Raw genomic sequence first — 12,821 nt, 5'->3', positions numbered from 1 at the left:
CGGGGGAATGTAAATCGTATAGAACGCCCCAAAAGCCGTCGTCCTATCATTGGGAAGGAAAATGGGGGAGGGAAAAAAAGGGGGGGGGGGGGGGTGGAGGAAAACGATCAAGACGAAACGTCCAAGGGCGTGTGTTTGGAAAATGCTCATCATCATTAACAATTTGTGTGCAAAATTTAAATGGGTCCCTCCGACGCTTCCGGCTGTCTGTGTGTGTGTGTATGTGTGTATGTGTGTATGTGTGTCCCGTTGGAAAATCGTCCCTTTCCTGTGTGAAACGCCGGTGAAATAGAATAGAAAACCACTTGAGACTTCAGAATGGTGGACGGGGGAGGGGGGGAGGGGGGGGGGGGTGTTTGATGGCTGCGGAACGACTCAATTGATTATAGCCAGGGACCTCCCCCCACCCCTCCCCTCATCGGTCGGAGAAGTAGCCAACCCGCATGAAGGAAACTTCCTTCGAGTTTTCTCACACGTTCAACACGATTTTTCCTTAAGATAAACAAACGGCTTCTCCGAAACGAAGAACCGATGCGTCAAGCAAACCGACGATCTTTCCTATATGCACTAGGTACACTCATTTCATTGTCTCATTTAACGTGTGTGTTTAGTTTATGCAATGGAATGATGTCAATTGGAGAGAACTTCACTCACATACATGAGTAAAACGATAAACTCGTGTTCATGAAATGAAAACGACAAATTCTATAGTTGTTTAAAGCGATCAAGCAGCTTCCGATACTTTTGCTTTCGGTTGCTAACGATGTAAATAATAGTTAAATCATTATTTGGGAGTGGCATTTAAAAAAAAACTTTAACATTTTATCGAATAATAACAAGAATGAACCGAATCACAACCAAACTTCTTAAATATAGGTAAACAAAGAATACGTAACAAACAGTGTGCTATTTATTATAGCATTTACTAAATTTAATTTAATCATGCTTCGGGAGTGAAATTCAAAAACAAAACTTTGATATTTTGTTTTGACACTAAACTACTAACACAAAAGTTAATCGACTCCTAACCAAATGTTGTTAAATAGTGATAAACAAAAGGTCGGTTACTTAACAAACAGAGGACTATTTCCTGCGCAAGTTTTCCATGTATTATCATTTACTACAATATCAACTGAAGTATTGCTAAGACATGTTGGTTAATAGTTTGACACAAGTGAAAAATTGAGTCAAAGCCTTGTTTTGCCCTATATAAGTTCGGCTTGCGTGAACAACCGGGCGCCTCCATGTACTGGTGACATTGCACACTGAAAGTGTCAAGCCTTGCAAAACATTTAAACCGATCGGAAACCCAAATAAGAATATTATCATTATGAAAAAAATATTTTTTTGAAAATGTAAAATATAATTCTAATGGTAAAAAATAGATAAAAAACGATGCCTATGCGTTTGATCGATGAACACTTCATCCAGCAATAAACCCACGATTCCCCTGGTTAGTAACAAAAAAAAAAAACCAAATGGGACAAGTGTGTATTTTATTTGCAATTTGCTATTTTACTTCCACCCACGTCCTCTCTCGATCACGGACGGTCACTTTTAGGAAAATTGTTTCCCACGCACACCCCTCCCTCCCACCCAGAATGCGTTCGATTACCCAGCTTAACTCAGCAGTTTATTGGAAATCGGAGTGGGATATTTTTTCCCTCCTCCACCTTTTTTGTTCGCTCTCGATTTTTCCAATCGGGTCCTGGGAAAACGGCATCATGTTGCTTTGCTTTGACTTTACATCGATACGCAAAATCTAGAATGGGGGGAGAAAAATTAGAATGTATGCGAGAGGAATGGAGGCAGTACTAGGGTGGGGGAGGGGAGGGGAGGGGTATGAAAATGAACCTAGATGCCGTCGTGATCATGATAAAGTGAACATGTTAGTTTGTTTCCTTTTCCCTTCCCCCCCCCCCCCCCCCCCCCCCCCCCCCCCCCCGCCCATCCGTTCACATCCATTTTCTTATTCGCTGCGCCGTTGAACCTTTTTGACATTTCCTCCATCTTCAAGTACCTCCCAGCGTTTTTCGCTTACACGCGCACTTGCCCGACCAAAAAAAAAAAAAAAGCGGGATGGGAAAAATCTGATTGGTTGAGTAAACGCCCCCGGGGAGGGTGTTTTTTTTTGTTTTTTTATTCTCTGCCATCGGACGAGGTTGGTTGTATTATTCCTTTTCACTTTTCCATCCTTTCTCTTCCGCGCTTTCACTTTTGTGTGGAGTGTTGGAAAAAAAACTGAAACTGTCAGCGTAAAATGAGTTACAGCGTGCGGAAGTGAAAAACATGGCCACGGGGGTACACACACACACACACACAGACACATACATACAACAAGTATTCGCTTCATGCAAATCGTTCCCACTGCCTTGTTTTTCTGAGTACAGCAAGGAGGACAAAAAGCAAAATTCCGACCGAGACGAGTACACAACGCGCTGGTATGGTGCGAGAAATGAGGTTATGTGGTTGTCTCAGACTGGATGTATTAAGAACACCCCCGCCGGTTTTACTTTTTTTTTTTATCGGCCCCCCCAAAGCAGTCGGGGCGGCTCGACGGAGAAGATAATGGATAGGGTTTACAAAAGGGAAAGGAAAGGCCTTAGGACGAAATCACGACGAAAAGCAATCGCTAAATGAATTGACGGTATCTTCCGGACTCGTTTACTCCGTCGGATACTTCACGTGGTTTTTTTTTATGTTAGGGTACCAGAGGGTTAACATGTTGAGTGTGGCAAACTTGCACGCGAAAGCAAGAATATGGGAGTCGTCGTGGAAAAAGTGTTAGCGAGAGTAGGAGACGAGAACGGGTTGGAAAAGAATTCGTACAAAATGGAAGTATGAAAAATTAATATCGATAATCAACTTTCAAACCATCTGCTTTCGGCGATCGTTCTCTTGTTCCTGATTTTTTCTCGTTTTCTTTCGTAAAGTTTTAATAAACCGTTCTACCAGTTGGGCGAAACCTCTGATTAGTATGGCTTTAGTTTTATTTCATAGGGAAAAACAAACGACAGTTACATTTGGAACTAACAATATCGGAAAATAGTAAATTATTATTTGAGATGTCTTAATCTATATCTATATATCTGTAAAAATGAATGTTTGTATGTTCGTGATGCTAAAACTCAAAATCGGCTGGACCAATCTTGATGACGTCTTCGTATGATTTGTTCCTTTTTACCCAAGGAAGGTTTAGGAAAAAAGAGAATTTGAAAATTCCTAAGGAAAAGCCGGAAAACGGGAAAATTCGGTAAAAACGGCTTTTTTCCATATAAAAAAAAATTAATTTACCTTCTCTAACGAAAACTAAAAATTGTTTGGACTTATTACTGCGAAGTCTAACAAGGTTCTAAACTAAGGTTTAGAAAAATGAATAGTTTGAAAATTTTCAAGAAAAAGCCAGAAAATATTAAAAAAAACTCGATAAAAGGCTTTTTCCCATAAAAGTAATTATCTATATCTATAAAAATGAATGCTAAAATCGGCTGGAATCTTGACCATTGGTACGACCAATATTTGTATGATTTGTTCCTTTCACATTAGAAAGGTTTAAAAAACGAAAATTTGAAAATTTCCAAGCAAAAGCCGGAAATTTCGAAAATTTGTAAAAACGGCGTTTTACATATAAAAAAAAGTTCCTATAACGGATACTGAATAACGACTAGACTAATTCGTACGAAGCCTTCTGGTGGTTGATTTCTTTTAACTCAATTAAAAATTTATAAGTATGAATATTTTTAAAAATTTCTAAGAAAAAGGAACAAAACTAGAAAACTCGAAAAAGGCTCTTTCCATACGAAAAGTCATATAAAAAAAAAATTTTGGTTGTTTGTAACGCTAATATTTAAAATCGGCTGAGCCAATCTTGAAGATGTCATGGGATGATGTTCCTTTTTAACCAAGGAAGAGTAGGAAAAAATGTGAAATTCTTCAAGGAAAATTCAGAAAATGGGAAGAAATGTAAAAACGACTTTTTCCATATAATAAAATCAAATGTACAATTTACAACTAAAACTAAGAAACTCAATCTTAAGCATGTTGTGGGATCAATTGTTCCTTTTGGGCCAAACAAAATTTAGGAAAACGAAAAGTTCAAAAATTGCAAAATTGAAAATTAGAATTGTCGAGTTAAATCTCTACTGGATCGTGGATTGTAACGTGAGTGTTGTTATTTTGCAATGCGCTACCATCGAAAATTGTATTACAAATCTTTATCTGAACTTTGCGCATAGTATCGAAACTACGAATAGTTGAGTGCGCGTGCAGTTTTGGCTGCGTTTAAAAAACTGATGCCATTGGACCAACGAACATAAAGGACTTCCTTTGTGTTCCAATGCATTGTTATTTCAATATTAGCGGGTTATTAAAATTTGACGAGGCGAAGTTCGTTGGGTCAGCTTGTGTCTTAATAAAAATGTATATTTAATTTTAAAAACAAGCAAAATAAGTCCAAGCACAGAAAAGTAGTTTAAAGAAATCAAAAACCAAGGTTCTTAAATCAATTTCTTCCATTGTTTCGTCGTGGTTACTTTCTTTCTTTCACTATTTGATATGTTTCACTACTTTGTTATCCTGTTTAAGACATCAAATAAAACAAAACATTAAGTGAACGCTACAAAGCCGGTCAATTTGCCATTTGATATGCAGGAAATCACTGCTATTTCCCACTTCTTCCCCTACTCGCGCTAACATTGCGTGCAACTGGCACGAAACAATGTTCTTCTGGATCGAAAATTCATGCTCAGTGCCGAGGGTTTCGGTAAGCCAAGTAATAAAACAAGCATCCTCACCGACACCTGTGCGCGTCATAACAATGGGAGGTGCGAGAGAGCAAGGGAAGTTCCAAAGTGGATTTAAACTTTTAATCGATCCTGCCTGTACTGTGCCTGCCTTCCTGTCCCTTTGCCCCGCCTTCCACCGGTGGCAGGATGTGTGTGGCGAGCGCATATTAATTCGCCGTAACCGGCCCCCTCCCCCCCTCGCCGTCCGCCATCGCAGCTCGGAGGAAAGAAATTGAAAATGGCGTATCTTCCGTTCCGGAAGTCGCCCTTCAGGTGTGCTGATGGCGATGATTACGTTGATTGAGTTCTCCGCCGGTCGGGAGTGGTACACAATGGAGTTGGTGATGTAGTTTTTTTTTTTTTTTGCCCGCCCACCGGAGGGCGATGGCACCCGCTAATGTACATCGACTGCGCGTCGGCTGTGTGAAGTTTCCATCGGGCTGAAAGCTTTCCTTCCCTTCCTTGCGGCGTTAAGTGTCACTGCACAATGTTGGACCTTTCTTTTTCCTCGCCGCCTTGAGTGGTAGAGCTTAAGAAACTTTCCGTTTTACTTTTAATTTTTTTTTCTATGCCCGCAAAGCAACTATACGAAGCACAACCACACGCGTAAATACATTTAAAGTTACTTCATTCAATTAAGAAATCTCGATCCCTCGATCCGGCTATCTTCTCCGGTAAGCATGTATATTGCTTCGTTCCCTCCCTTTTGCGAGCCACATCCATGCGTGTTTGTGTGTGTGTGTGTTTATGTGTGCTTCAATCAAAACGATAAATCGACGTTTATTGGCTTGTCGATCACTCCGGGGAATTAATCGATCCGACGACTTCCTTGTGCACAAAAGAAAAGAGAGAGAGAGAGAGGGTACACTTTTAAAGTGTGGCAATTTTCCTCCATCATAATGTCACGCGAACACGTCCCATCCACCGGAAGTTCGCCTGGAGCGAGTGTGTGTTCACGTTCTGATTGCCCTTTCGCACAAACCGACCTTTTTCTCGAGAGCTAGCTATTGTCTCACCCGGGTTTTTCTCTTTGCCATTTCACTTAGCTCCAGTCGACGCCTGTTCCGACCTTTCGAAAGGGACAAAAATGTACCTTTAATCCTGTTACAGCATTCGCGTAACGCTTGTCCTCCGTTTTGATTCCTTTTCGACGCAGATTGATTCTGGTACTTTAAATGTTATTTATTCGAAGATATTTTAAATTCGATGTGGATTGCGTGTCTTTGCAGTTATTAGTTTCTCTTTCTAACTGAATCGACTTGACTTTGGTTCCAACATGCATGACGCACCTGCGATACATTCGCCCGAATGTAGGCAACTGAGGTTTATTAAATATAGTTTTGATAAAAAGCCTTCCTTGTGTAAAAACCAAACATTGTGCTGCGTTAAAAGGATACGCATTCTAAAACAATCAGGTTGACTTATATTCAGTCAACCATAACGTATTTGCGTTACATTCGCCCGAATGTAGGCAACAACAGCTTATAGTTGATTATAATTTTGATAGAAAACCTTCCTTGTGTAAAAATCAAGCATTGTGCTTCGTTAAAAGGATATGTTTTACACATTTTAAAACAATCAGGTTGACTTATATTCAGTCAACCATAATGTATTTGCGTTACATTCGCCCGAATGTAGGCAACAACAGCTTATAGTTGATTATAATTTTGATAGAAAACCTTCCTTGTGTAAAAATCAAACATTGTGCTGCGTTAAAAGGATATGTTTTACGCATTCTAAAACAATCGGGTTGACTTATATTGTGACAAGCATAATGTATTAGCGTTACATTCGCCCGAATGTAGGCAACAACAGCTTATAGTTGATTATAGTTTTGATAAAAAACCTTCCTTGTGTAAAAATCAAACATTGTGCTGCGTTAAAAGGATATGTTTTACGCATTCTAAAACAATCGGGTTGACTTATATTGTGACAAGCATAATGTATTAGCGTTACATTCGCCCGAATGTAGGCAACAACAGCTTATAGTTGATTATAGTTTTGATAAAAAACCTTCCTTGTGTAAAAACCAAACATTGTGCTGCGTTAAAAAGGATATGTTTTACACATTCTAAAACAATCGGGTTGACTTATATTGTGACAAGCATAATGTATTAGCGTTACATTCGCCCTAATGTAGGCAACTACAGCTTATTGGTATAGTTATTTATAATTTTGATAAAAATCCTTGCTTGTACAACAACCAACCATTGTACTGCGTCAAAAGGATATGTTTTAAACATTTTAAAATAATCGATTTGGCTTACATTCATGACGGACCTGCGTTACATCCGCCCGAATGTAGGCAACCGTGGCATGCTGGTTGTGAATGTTTGTTTTATTTAGTCATAATTACTAAATTCAGCTATACGAAGGGGAAAGGAAGGCTTCGGCAACTGAGTAATCGCAAATGGTGGTATTGTGATATGTTTAGTAACGTGATATGTGGTTCCAGGGTAGATAGAAATATAAATTTTTTGAAACAGAGCGTTCGAGGCACTGTGAAACCCAGCTAAACGAAACGATAGACGACAACCCGTTCGCCAAACGTGGACAAGCCTCGCGAGTGTAGGTGTGGCTGTTTGTTGGAAGATAGAAGTGTCAAGTGTCGGTCAACACAGAGCTCGAAGAATTGTTTGGGACGTTTCGCGCGCGCGATATACGGAGGAGAGGCTCGGAGGTGGTGGTGGTGATTCCCTTAAGCGCGCGTACGTGTCATTCCGTGCGTCCGTCAACGTAACCACCCGGCCGGGCCCGACCGTTCCTCAGCCAACAACCTCCCTTGTGTGCCGTAGCGCCTTAAAGTATGCAGCTGATGACGTTTAACTCGCTGCTCATGTTCGACATCGTGTTCATTTTCTTCCTGTTCCTGGTGTGCGTCACCTGCCTGGTGTACTATCTGCCACCGCGGGAGCTGTCCCCGGCGCACCCGCCACTGGCGGAGGACGACGAGCATTGTCATGACCACTGTCATCACCATCATCTGTACCACCTGCACCACCAGTACCACCATCTGGGAGCGGCGTGCTGCGAGGGTACGGCGGCGCCGCTGGTGCGCGAGTGTGCAGCGGCTGCGAGGCGCATTTCTGGAGGCGGGACGCCCGCCTGCAGCCTCCCCGACCTCAGGGAGCTCGTCGTGCCGGAGCCGAGTGCTCCGGAGTGCGCTGCCGATGCGGGCAACTCCTCCTGCGCAAATCTCGGCGTGCTAGAGTTCGATGCGGAGCACCCAGAAGGAGGTCTCTGCCCGCTGCGGGCTTCACCGCCTATCTTAGACCACCGGCAAGACTATCGCCAGCCGCCGATGGTACGGGAAGATGGCGTCCTGCTGCTCGACTGTGCGCTCGAGGACATTCTCCCCCTATGTCCGAGAGCATCGTCCCCGCCCGAATGTGCTGCTGACCCTCAGCGTTCTCCTTCTGCAAGCGAAGTACTCCGACGCACCTCTGGTCCACACTTTCTTCCGGACTATATAGACGAACCATACCACAACGGCAGCTATCAGCAGCAGCAGCAACAGAACTTCTGCCCATCCTGCACTTACGCCTGCTACCAGCAGCACCGACAGGCAGTGTCACCCACCGTACGCCAATGTCACCCACCGTCGCCGGCTGTGGTCAACTACCATCGAACCTTAGGCCGCCCCGACAAACACGACGCACCACCGTTCGTTGCGATTGAAATCGAGCGTTATGACGGTACGGCAGGAGGTGACAGGGGTCGAAGGGGCAGCGGCAACACGGGAGCTGGTAACATCGAGGTTCCGCCACCTGCCCCAGCGTTGCCCGCCTGCTGCTACGTGCGGGCGAAAACCAGCGACATCAAGGAATGCACCGGGCCTATACACGACGTGTAGAGGTAGGTGTGGGGCGGCAACACTTGGACAAAGAACCCCTTTCCTATGCCCTCTTGCTCCCTTCCCCGTCTCCTTCCCACACACCACCATCTAATTGGTCGCTTCATTATGCATACACTCTCCACACGGTTGACACACTGACACTCGGACATTGTTCTCCTTCGGTATTATGCATTCGAACACTGTCATGTTCGTAATTTGATCAACTTTAACTCGCAATTTCTATCAAAGGCCAATTTCTAAATAAAAAATTGACACACACTGATTTTTTGACTTGCATCTTTCGTTGGGTGATTCATTCACAAGTTATAGCAAGAGCACAGTAACGAACTCATCACCCATAAACGCAATAGTTTGTTGTTCGCTTTGAAGTGTTGGATGATTTAGTTGATGAGCGAACAGTTTTGCCAAAACATAGACACTCTTCAATGCTACCATCTTTCATAGAATTAGTGGGTGCAAAATGAGTCAGAGCGAGTGAGTGAGTTACCTCTTCGCAGCGAGCCCATTGATTCCAATCATCAAGATGATTTACGTTTGACTCATTTGTATTTTAAATCACTTAGACTAACTCACATTTAACTATTGGGAGTGGGAAAACTCTCAATGGGGAATCATTCTGAGTTGTTTTTGATTCAAATCATCACGACTCCCGAGATGAGTATTAAACATTTTGAGCTGACCACATACCTCTGGATGAGTTGATTCATTCCTAGCGAGATAAAGAATTACCTCTCCATTTGCAGCTCACTCACTCTGAATTGATTCACTTTACTGAATCGTTATTCTCATCGCAAAATAGACCAAATATCCCAAAGAAATGAATACTTTGTACACATTTTGAACTTGTGTGAATCAGTTATTCTCACTCTTATAATAAGCAACTTTAAAGTCCTTGTCTCCATCCGCAAAAGGTGGAAAAAGAAAGACTCGCTTTAATCACCAGCATAGAAAATAGTAACGTTTCTTCGGAGTTAAAAACAGGACTAACCAATTGTCCACCAGTGTGCCTCACTGTGCGCCTTCCACGATCAGACAAACATGCGACCGGAAAACACATTTCGACGATTCTCAAACTAGCCATTGGATGCACGTCTTTTCCTCCCCGTTCATTCTCGTGCACGATGGTCCTCTCGAATAGAGCTTATCTATCGCGCGACCTGCTCCAAAACGAGCCATATTCTGTCGTGTCAAACCCGCTACTGCTGCAGGACCCGCTCCCGGTTTCCGTGGGTCAGTGCACACGCAAAGAATACGCTACGTTATGTGGTAGGGTAATCGGGGCCCTACAGATTGTTCCATTGCCCTCCAGGTTCTATACCATTGAACACAGTTGAACTTGTTTGTTTGTGGCTTTTCCAATTCCAAAATATCAATTGTATATGTTTGCAGTATTGTCATGTCTGCGGTTGTTATGTTTTTCCATAGATATACATCTTAATTGATCGACGTAGGAAATATTAGGAGAAGAATTTAAATTATTGCTATAGTATAAAGCCGCTTTGGTGTTTTTATTCCTTTTCCTTTATTTGCTTGTTGATGTGTAACTCTTCATATTCAACTAAGGAATCTAAAATTTTGAAATAGTTTTCTAGGATCTGAACCTTTCTGTTCATTGTGGTCGGCATCCAAGTCCCTAACCGAGACGTCTCGATAATTTTTTATTGATAGCCACTCTTTATAATACTTTTGTCGATATAATTTCATTCTTTTCTTCCTTTTCTTTATCAAACTAGGTAAAACGGCCCGGTTACAAGACCCGTTTACAGGACCCGTTGAATGGTCCCTGTTAAAGGGCCCGGCAACACGGCCAATTTACATGGCCCGGTTACGAGCCTCGGGCGAGTTCTGGTTTAGGGATGCTCGGGTGAGTTCTGGTTCAGGACTGTTCGGGCGAGTTTTGGTTCAGCGATACTCGGGCGAGTTCTGGTTCAGGGCTGCTCGGACGAGTTCTTTTTGAGGGCTGCTCGGGCGAGTTTTGGTTCAGGGCTGCTCGGGCGAGTTCTGGTTCAGGGCTGCTCGGACGAGTTCTTTTTGAGGGCTGCTCGGGCGAGTTCTGGTCCAGGACTACTCGGGCGAGTTTTGGTTCAGGGCTGCTCGGGCGAGTTTTGGTTCAGCGATACTCGGGCGAGTTCTGGTTCAGGGCTGCTCGGGCGAATTTTGGTTCAGGGCTGCTCGGGCGAGTTCTGGTTCAAGGCTGCTCGGGCGAATTTTGGTTCAGGGCTACTCGGGCGAGTTTTGGTTCAGGGCTGCTCGGACGAGTTCTGGTTCAGGGCTGCTCGGTCGAGTTCTGGTTCAGGGCTGCTCGGGCGAGTTTTGGTTCAGCGGTACTCGGGCGAGTTCTGGTTCAGGGCTGCTCGGGCGAGTTTTGGTTGAAGGCTGCTCGGGCGAGTTTTGGTTCAGGGATGCTCGGACGAGTTCTGGTCCAGGACTGCTCGGGCGAGTTCTGGTTCAGGGCTGCTGGGTCGAGTTCTGGTTCAGGGCTGCTCGGGTGAGTTCCGGTTCAGGACTGCTCGGGCGAGTTTTGGTTGAAGGCTGCTCGGGCGAGTTTTGGTTCAGGGATGCTCGGACGAGTTCTGGTCCAGGACTGCTCGGGCGAGTTCTGGTTCAGGGCTGCTGGGTCGAGTTCTGGTTCAGGGCTGCTCGGGCGAGTTCTGGTCCAGGACTACTCGGGCGAGTTTTGGTTCAGGGCTGCTCGGGCGAGTTTTGGTTCAGCGATACTCGGGCGAGTTCTGGTTCAGGGCTGCTCGGGCGAATTTTGGTTCAGGGCTGCTCGGGCGAGTTCTGGTTCAAGGCTGCTCGGGCGAATTTTGGTTCAGGGCTACTCGGGCGAGTTTTGGTTCAGGGCTGCTCGGACGAGTTCTGGTTCAGGGCTGCTCGGTCGAGTTCTGGTTCAGGGCTGCTCGGGCGAGTTTTGGTTCAGCGGTACTCGGGCGAGTTCTGGTTCAGGGCTGCTCGGGCGAGTTTTGGTTGAAGGCTGCTCGGGCGAGTTTCGGTTTAGGGATGCTCGGGCGAGTTCTGTTTGTGGGCTTATTTATTTATATTTATATATTTTTTTATTATTTATAGGGGAAATTATTAACAAAATGTGTGAGAGATCAAAGTAAAATTGACCCGTTTATTATTTCGCATTCTACTGATTGTTGTGACTTATTGGTCGCATTCATTCTTTGCAAAATTCTATTCCAGATTATGGTCATTAAATAACTTTCAAATTTAGACATTTTTATTAACAATGATTTTGCTTCCTAAATTGTCCGCTGTTTTTCATTTTCAGCAATAACTATTTTATTTAACACTTCCTTGATTTGCTGAAATCCAGCTTTGAATGCTGCTATTATTAGCCGTATAACACTTCCGTTAGAGCCGCTGCTGGGTGACACAGTCTGTGACCAGCTGTTCGGTGAAAGATAACGCCCGGGTCCGAAGGGCAATCCGAATCTCACGTGGGACCGGAAATAATGGTTTCGCAAATGGTTGGTGTTCGGGGTTGGGCGCCTTCTTACGATTGGCCGCTTTTCTTGCTCGTCTCGACAAACACTTACTACTTTTCAGCGTCAAACGGTGCGCGGAAAAACAATCACGATTTTTCAGCACATTTAAACCGAGCGGTAATGCATTCGGTTAAAGCATACCGACCTTCCAATGGCGAAGAAAAATGAGAACCATCGAACGGAAGCTGGCCAAAAAACAAAAAACAATCGCCCTTGCAGGATGTCATATGCCGGTCGAAAAACGGCTCTAGAGTAAGGCTCTCTCCTTCTCTCCTTGCCGTTGGTTGAAGTGCCACAGTTTCGAAGCTTCGAGCGGTGCAAGCAACCGCAAGCATTCGGTATGTTTTCGTTGTTAAATTCAAGCCGGCAGCCGGGCGTGTACTCCACATGGGCAGGACAGTCCCCGCTGGCACTCGTTAGTTTCCGTTTGTGTTTGCTCAAGATACGTCGCGCGCTTGTGTGTGTGTGTGTGCCCCTTGTGAGACATCCTGCGGGCGTGCGGTCAGGGCGTAGCGGAGATTCATCGTTCTTATCGGAATGCAAACTTCTGCCACTGCCAGCAGGTCAACGTGCCGAAGCGCACGCTGGGCGATGTAGGATGTGGGCAATTCCAATGTACGAGTGAGACATAAACTGCAGCGAACCATGGAGGAATGCAAATCGTTTGCTGTACGAAAGTAGCGAGTAAAA

Source organism: Anopheles ziemanni, chromosome X (assembly GCF_943734765.1).
Source record: "Anopheles ziemanni chromosome X, idAnoZiCoDA_A2_x.2, whole genome shotgun sequence".
NCBI lineage: Eukaryota > Metazoa > Arthropoda > Insecta > Diptera > Culicidae > Anopheles > Anopheles ziemanni.
The sequence above is the reverse complement of the archived record's forward strand: the minus strand, read 5'-3'. Positions refer to the sequence as shown.